At 35.8% G+C, this 8080-nt stretch overlaps 1 protein-coding gene across 1 annotated transcript in view; it reads right to left on the minus strand.

The window, feature by feature from the left end:
* LOC107750046 (short transient receptor potential channel 7-like) overlaps nucleotides 1-6880 on the minus strand; it is a 78783-nt gene extending 71903 nt beyond the window's left edge. Inside the window, exon 1 of the mRNA XM_016565302.1 lies at nucleotides 6823-6880. The gene's annotated coding sequence lies outside the window, so the exon portion shown is untranslated. The remainder of the gene's footprint in view (nucleotides 1-6822) is intronic.
* Nucleotides 6881-8080: the final 1200 nt, after the last annotated feature.

An 8080-nucleotide genomic window follows, 5' to 3' on the forward strand; every position in this document is an offset into this window, starting at 1 on the left:
GTACAGTTGGTGTGATCAGATCATTAGAAACAAGGGTGAACAATTTTGAATCGTTGTGTGTAAACGATGACAACTGTGCTTTAGTTGTGTTTAACTTTTGCCGCTTGTGTTTAGCATTTTGCAGCACAAATGCATCACAGTGTGACAAGTGTTCAAGTGAATGAGAATGTGTTTAGTGTTTTGCAAAAAGAGTGCATGAGATTTGCAAATAGAGCCTAACTGCCTGAACGTGTTTAAGGTTTAGCAGAAAGAGTGCTTTATTCGACAAATTGGTTTAAGCTAGTGAGAATTTGGTTCAGAGATTGGGGTTTAGTGTTTTAGCAATTCAGAAAAACTGTATTATTATTATTATTCAAGTTGATGGGGTTCGTAAAACACCAGTGAAAATGTAATGTGGGCTGAGACTTCAAAGTCCAGCTAGAACGTCAAAATAAAACTTAAATAAAAAATTTAATAAAACTAAAATGTATCTATTTACTTGAATGTCATGTGGACCATGAACATGTGAATGTGTCATTAAATGATTGAAATATTGACTTAAAACCTCAGGATGTACATCAAGAAAATATTTTTTATATTCAAGTTTGGGATCCCCTGCATTATGCACTGGTGAAATTAATTAGCATATTATTGATTTAAATTCTTTAATTTATGCAATTTATACTTGTATCCAGAATGTTAATTTGTAGCAGAATAAAAACTGATTCAGTCTGCCATTGTTCTCCCAAACAGATCCAAACTCACTGACCTGTTGGCTGCTTAAACAAACAGATCAATGTTTTGAAAGCATCTTCAAGAAGTCAAACCAAATGACTTACAGTGAACATCAAACTGGCCCAGGAGGAAATATTTAACATCCAGAACAATGACACCCAGCCATTTTAATGACTACATGATGTGTTTGAGTTTGATCTGGCAGCTTAAGATGAATATGAGAGAAGTTTAAACAAGGAATGAATTATGAGTCCATCCATATGGAGAATATGTGGGACTGATGGACACACACTCTCACAGAGAAGGAATAATATGCAATCTTTGTCTATCCTTTCATCCTACTGTACTGTAGATCACCTCTCATCTCTCTCTTGTACCAGCATCGGCATAGAAATTTATTTTTTTTGCTCCTCATCAGCACAAAGAATGAAAGGAGCAGCTGGAATAACAACGAGAGAGGAAGACTTCAAGCCAGAGAAGTGAGACAGATGAAACAGAGCGGAAAGACAGAGATAAAGGAAGTGATGACCCTCTTTACAAATGCTTTGAAATGATGGAGCTTCTGTTGATATTTTAAACCGGGAGAAAAATGAGGAACAGGAAGCTGTGACCAGGAATTGACTAATTTCATTCCAGACAAGATGAAAACACCTATCAAGCACCCAAACCACCCTAGCAACTAAGTGGCAAAAGCACATAACAAAATTACTGAAAATTAAACGAAAATATAGACATTTTAAAAAATATAATTTTAATAATATAAAATATAAACTACAATAATATATAAACAAAACTAAAATACACTGGAAGTGACCAGCTCCTATTTACTATACATCACAAACAGTGTTAGGAAGGTTACTTTGGAAATGTAGGTAACAGATTACAAGTTACCCTATTGTAACTATTACAATTAGTTTATTAAAGTAATGTAACTGATTACATTTGATTACTTTTTGATTACTTTTCTAAATGTCTATTGTTTTCTAAAGGTTAGTCATTTTCAAACATTTAAACCAGGCAGGGTTAACCTTACAGTAGTGCTCAACACCACAACCCCAATTTCAGGAAAAATTAGGATGCTTTGTAAAATGCAATAAAATCAAGAATCTGTGATTTGTTAATTCTCTTTAACTTTTATTTAATTTGGAAAAGATTTAAAAAAAAAAAAACTTAAATATATTTTGTAAATATAAACAAATTGTGTTAGTTTATTAAAGTAATGTAACTGATTACATATGATTACTTTTTGATTACTTTTCTAAATGTCTATTGTTTTCTAAAGGTTAGTCATTTTCAAATATTTAAACCAGGCAGGGTTAACCTTACAGTAGTGCTCAACACCACAACCCCAATTTCAGGAAAAATTGGGATGCTTTGTAAAATGCAATAAAATCAAGAATCTGTGATTTGTTAATTCTCTTTAACTTTTATTTAATTTGGAAAAGATTTAAAAAAAAAAAAACTTAAATATATTTTGTAAATATAAACAAATTGTGATTTTGATGGCTGCGACACACTCCAAAAAAAAGTTGGGACAGAGGCAAAATAAAAGTGAAAAGGTTATAGAATATCCAAGTTAAACTGTATTGAAACAGTTCACAGTAAGCAGGTGAATTGGTAATAGGTGAGGGTGTCATGTGTGGGTATAAAAGGAGCATCTCAGTCTTTGAAAGCAAAGCTGGATCATGGCTCATCACTTAGTGCCAAATTTCACGTGAGAAGTGTCAAACAAATCAAAAATCAAATTTCTCAATGCAAAATCACAAAGAATTTAGGTTTTTCACCAACTACCATACATAATATTGTGAAAAGATTTAGGGAATCCAGGGAAATATGTGTCTGTGTATGACAAGACAGGAAACCTCAGTTGAATGTGAGTGAGCCGTCATGCTGCGGTGTTAAATATAACCACATGGGCTCAGAAGTACTTCGGACAATCGCTGTCACTGAACACAGTCTGCCGCTGCATCAATAAATGCAACTTGAATCTCTGTTACTCTGTCTAGGATAAACCTGTACATCAACTCTATGCAGTGATGCCGCGGGGTTCTCTGGGCCTGAGCTCATCTCAGATAGTCAAAAAAACAGTGGGAATGTGTGCTGTGGTCAGATGAGTCCACATTTCAACTTGTTTCTGAGAAAAATGGACGTCGAGTTCTCAGTCCCAAAGACCAAAGGGACCATCCAGACTTTCACCAGCGACAGATGCAAAAGCAAACGTCTGTCATGGTATATGAGCGCAGCAGAGCAAATGGCATGGGTGACTGGCATATATGCAAAGGTATCATTGACATGGAGGCATATATTGCAATTGTACAGAGACATATACTGCCATCAAGATGCTGTCTTTCATGGGAAGTCCATGGTTATTAGATCAAGACAATGGCAGGTCTCATTCTGCATGTGCTACAACAGTGTGGTTTTGTGGACACTGTTGTGTGAATGTGCTAGACTGGCCTGTCTGCAGTCCAGATCTGTCTCCTATTGAAAGTGTATGACCAGTCATGAAAAGGAGAATCAGACAACGATGATCACAGACTGCTGAGCATCTGAAGTCTTGTATCAAGCGAGATTAGAGGAAAATTTTGCTTGCTAAACTTTAACAATTAGTATCCTCAATTCCCAAACAATTAAACAGGAAAGTTGATGTGGCAGTGGTAAAAATGTCTCTGTCCTAACTTTTTTGGAGTGTGTTGCAGCCCTCAAAATCAAAATTTGTTTATATTTACAAAATAAAATTAAGTTGGCCAGTGAAAACATTGGACATTTTTTCTTTGTACTAGTCAATTAAATACATGTTAAAGAGAATGAACAAATAACATATTCTTGATTTTATGGCATTTCACAAAACGTCCTAACTATTCTGGAATTGGGTTTGTAATTACTGTCAGACTTTCAAAATCCTTCATCACTTGAATTAAGATTATAATAATTTAATTTTAAAGCACAACCACCACAAAATCAGACTTACTTTGAGAGCATTATGTTTCTGTGTCAGTTTATTTTACTTATAAAGCACACATTAATACAACTACTGTTGCCCAAGGTGCTGTACAAAAAAAAAAAAAAGTAAAAATAAATAAAAGCATTAACATACAGAGGCAAATTCAAAGTAAACACAACAATTCAATAACATCCCTCAATACAGTAATTGAAAGCCAAGCAAGTTTTAACAAGTTTTAAATGCATGCAGGGGTAAGAGATTCCACAGTCTAGGCGCAACTACCGAAAAAGCCCGGTCACCCCTAAGTTTTAATCTAGAACAGTTAGAAGCAGCTGATCAGAGAACCAAAGAGATCTAGTAGGTGTGTGCCGTTCAAGAAGGTCTGCGAGGTAAGGAGGTGCCAAACCATTTAATGAAGAACCATTTAATTCTGATGTTAAATACAGATTTAAAACCATAACAAGAAATAGTTTAATATCGATGATACTATTTTTGAAATCAAATATTTGCATAGCTATGACAGGAAATACTGGAACCTAACAATGCATTGAAAAAATAAAGCATATACATAAACCCAATTAGGAAATAAAAAAGTTATCGAATAAGCATGTGGCCTATTCTCTGTACTAAACTCCTGAAACATTGGTGTTTCATATGTTAGAGCAGTCACTGCAATTTATGAAAGAAATTAATTAAATCTGTATGTGGGTGTGTGTGTGTGAAAAAAATTCCGATGTAACCCCCTTTGTAATCGTTAACATTTTCATAAGTAACTGTAATTTAATTACACATTTTTTTCTCAGTAACTGTAACTGATTACAATTACATGTATTTTGTAATTAAATTATTAATTCCGTTACATGTAACTACTGTAGTTACTCTCCAACACTGATCACAAACACACAAAAGCACAGTTTATATAAGTAGCTGGATTCTTAGGCAGCATCCTAATTAATATGGCACCCTTCATAGTACACTTCTCATGTGAAGCACACAAGAGACACGACACAAAACTGAGTCTAATTCAATTTGACCTGCTAATCTAACCTTACAATACTCTAAGCATAAAAATACATCACAGACATACATAAATATCTGATTATAGTCCATTTTGTAATAGACTGTACTATTCTTTAGCAATACCCTTCTGTCATTTTCCTGCATCATGGCTTTTATTTAGTTTGGAGTTGGGCGTGGCTTATTCAAACCAATCTGAAAAGTGCATGGGGCGGAGCAAATATTATAAATGAGTAAGCACTTACAATCCTACAGTAAACTGCATAATTCTCTCCTGGCTAAGTTTCACTCAAAATAGTGTGAATTCTCCAGGTGTAAACCACATTTTAAGATGTTTTTTTAATGGATTTCAACAATATTTTGTAACACTCTCTGTATCTGAAAACACAAAAGTGAGGAAAATACTATCTTACTGTGATTTTTTTCAAGATTCTCAGTTAGCTTTCATTTTTATCCTTCTTATGTTGTTTACTTCTGATGTAATAACAATAATAATAATAATGTATATTATTTATATTTTTATTATGTAAAGTAATAAATACTACCATTTATAATATTATTATTATTACTTTGTTTTTATTTATTTATTTCTATAATTTTTATATTTTGTTGAGGGGGTAAATATTATTTCTGGCGTATCAGTGTTTTTTTTTTTTTTTTTTTGGGACTGTCAAGCTCTAAAAAGGACAACAACAATTGTTCTGTCTCAGTCTCACACAAAGCTATAGTATGACTTCAGAAGACTTTGAATATAGCAAATAAAGTCGCATGAACTACTGTTATGGTACTTTTTTGAATGTAAAAACTGTATGGTCACTGTTTGGTTTCAGTGTATGAAGAAAAAATCAGAATAAACATTCTTCAATTTCTTCTTTTGTGTTGCAAGGAAGATAGCCGACAGCTTCAGAAGGACATAAAGGTGAGCAAATGATGACAGAATCTTCATATTTATGTGAACCCTGAAAATGCTTTTGGAAAACACTGTAGCTCCAGTCGTGTTGAAGTCAAGTCTCATCTGGAGATTGACGTGGAGATTAATGAAGATCTGATTCTGCCTGCAGTATCATTACCACTGGAGCGGATCGGATGATGGCACAGACAGCTTGTCTGGAATATTTTGGCAGGTTATTATTGGTTTCACCTCAGGCTGCAGGCAGTGTCTTGAGACCATAACCGACACTACAAATACTTTTCTCATGACTCTGTTTCTTTCAACTTTGCACACACTTCCAGGCAATTATCAGCTAAATATCAATATAATAAATAAGCAGCAAGCTATCAGACATCAATATTTAAAGTCTTATTGTAGTGATTCAGGCCTGTTTTTCGCACCAACTCAACGGTTCTGGAGGAGAAGCGTTAAGCGCGTGCGCATCACTGGAAAGCGTCGATCAGGAAACTATTCTAACTTCTGTCATAATATCTTCAAAATCAGATCTCTTATCTTAACAAAATTATCAGATAATAGCTACTACTATCAAATAATAAAACTTAAATTAAAAATAAAACGCGCGCCACACCCGCTTATTGCTCCAACACGAGGCACTACAAAAACCTAGGTGCTCAGTTTTGAATTAGCTAATGAATGACCAAAAACTTCAAGACGCACCTCAAAATTCCATTTTTAAAAAATGTAATAACATTGAATATATACATTATAAATTAATAAAATATACAAGAACGATAACTGAAAGAAAAAAAAATATTTTTATGAACAACAATTTATTATTATTATAGCCTATGACAACTTATTGAATTAAAAACGAAATGCTTACTAGAAAGACAAGAGCAAATTACACAATAAATAAAAAACAACTTTTGAACTGCATTTGTTTTATACATTTTTGTAGCCTATAGCCTATGCAAATCTAAAGTGAAAATATGCTGTTCTTTCAAATAAAGACACATTTTACCTCATTCGATCCTTAAAAATGACTTTCGATAGTTGATTCGGTCATACATAGCCTACTAAATTATAGTTATGACTTGAATAAAACGGTAACTGATTGATAGGTTATGTTCCCAAATGAACACGGTTGTAGGTTACCTGGCCAATTTTTTTATGACCTCATTATAAGATCTATCCATTTCTTGATTCCTGTACTGAAAGATGTTGTAAAGTCCAGAGGACTGAAGGTTGGACTCACGTGTCAAGTGGAGCGCAGCTGTGCGGGGTCTCGATCAACTCCTCCGGGCTGCGCGTCTCATGATCGGGTCTGTGTGGCGAGGGCCGCCGCTGTCCGCGGTTCTGGAGACCGTCGCGCACCGGAGACGCGGCGCAGCATCGCCCGAGACGCGCCGGCGAGCGCCCGATCAAATCCACCGGATCGCGGGGAAACGCGTCTCTGGATCGCGTGTCGGTGCGTGGAAGTGGCGCAGATGCCCGCCGCTTTAGGGGTCTCGGCGGCTGAGGGAGACGAGTCTGACCGGCAGGAGCGGGAGCGGGAGAGGGGGAGGGCGGGAAGGGGGAGGAAGAGGAGACACGGAGCCCCTCGCCTTCGTCAGACATCGGGAGAATCCGTGCTCCGCATCTGGTAAAAGGGAAAGGGCTTCTTGAAACTGAGACGCGCAACTTCAGCAACAAGTGGGAGCAGAGTTTTAACCTCAAAACACACCCAGTAACACACACACACACACAAACGCCTCAAATGAGAGAGGTGTGGCTTGAAACACTACATAGATGTGCCTGATGAACATCTACTCATCTAAATGGCTTTCTTTCTTCTGTGATACACAAATGGAGATGCAACGAAGAATGTGCGAGCTGTTCTTTTCTATACAATTAAACCGAAAAAAATATTTTCCTTGAAAGTCTTACTTTACAGTCACCAGTCACTTTTATAGCATGCAAAAGAGAGGTATTCACAATCTGAACATCTCCAAAAGTGTTTTGTCTTAGCTTCATCGAAATTAACTGGTTTTATTACGTTAAAAGAATGTTCAAATTCACTAAAAAATGAAAATTTGCTGAAAACTCACCTTCAAGACATCCAGGATGTAGATGAGTTTGTTTGTTCATGGGAACAGATTTGGAGAAATGTAGCATTACATCATTTGCTCACCAATGGATCCTCTGCAGTGAATGGGTGCCGTCAGAACAAGAGTTCAAACCGCTGATAAAAACATCACAATTAGTAATTCACATCTTGCTTGGTGAAAAGATGCGTGTTTGTGAGAAACAAATCCATCATTAAGATGTTTTTACTTCAAACCGTTGCTTCTGGCCAAAATACGAAAGGTCAGTGGTGTAGACTATTTTCGCTTGTAAATGGTGCTTGATCTATTTCTCTCCTTTTCACTGGAAGAAGCATTATTATGGATTGTGGACTTGTATTTTAGCTAGAAGCAACAGTTTGAAGTTAAAAATGCTTTGATGGATTTATTTGAGTAGTGAAAACAGACAGC

Source organism: Sinocyclocheilus rhinocerous, unplaced genomic scaffold, assembly GCF_001515625.1.
Source record: "Sinocyclocheilus rhinocerous isolate Xijiao unplaced genomic scaffold, SAMN03320098_v1.1 scaffold3135, whole genome shotgun sequence".
Lineage (NCBI taxonomy): Eukaryota > Metazoa > Chordata > Actinopteri > Cypriniformes > Cyprinidae > Sinocyclocheilus > Sinocyclocheilus rhinocerous.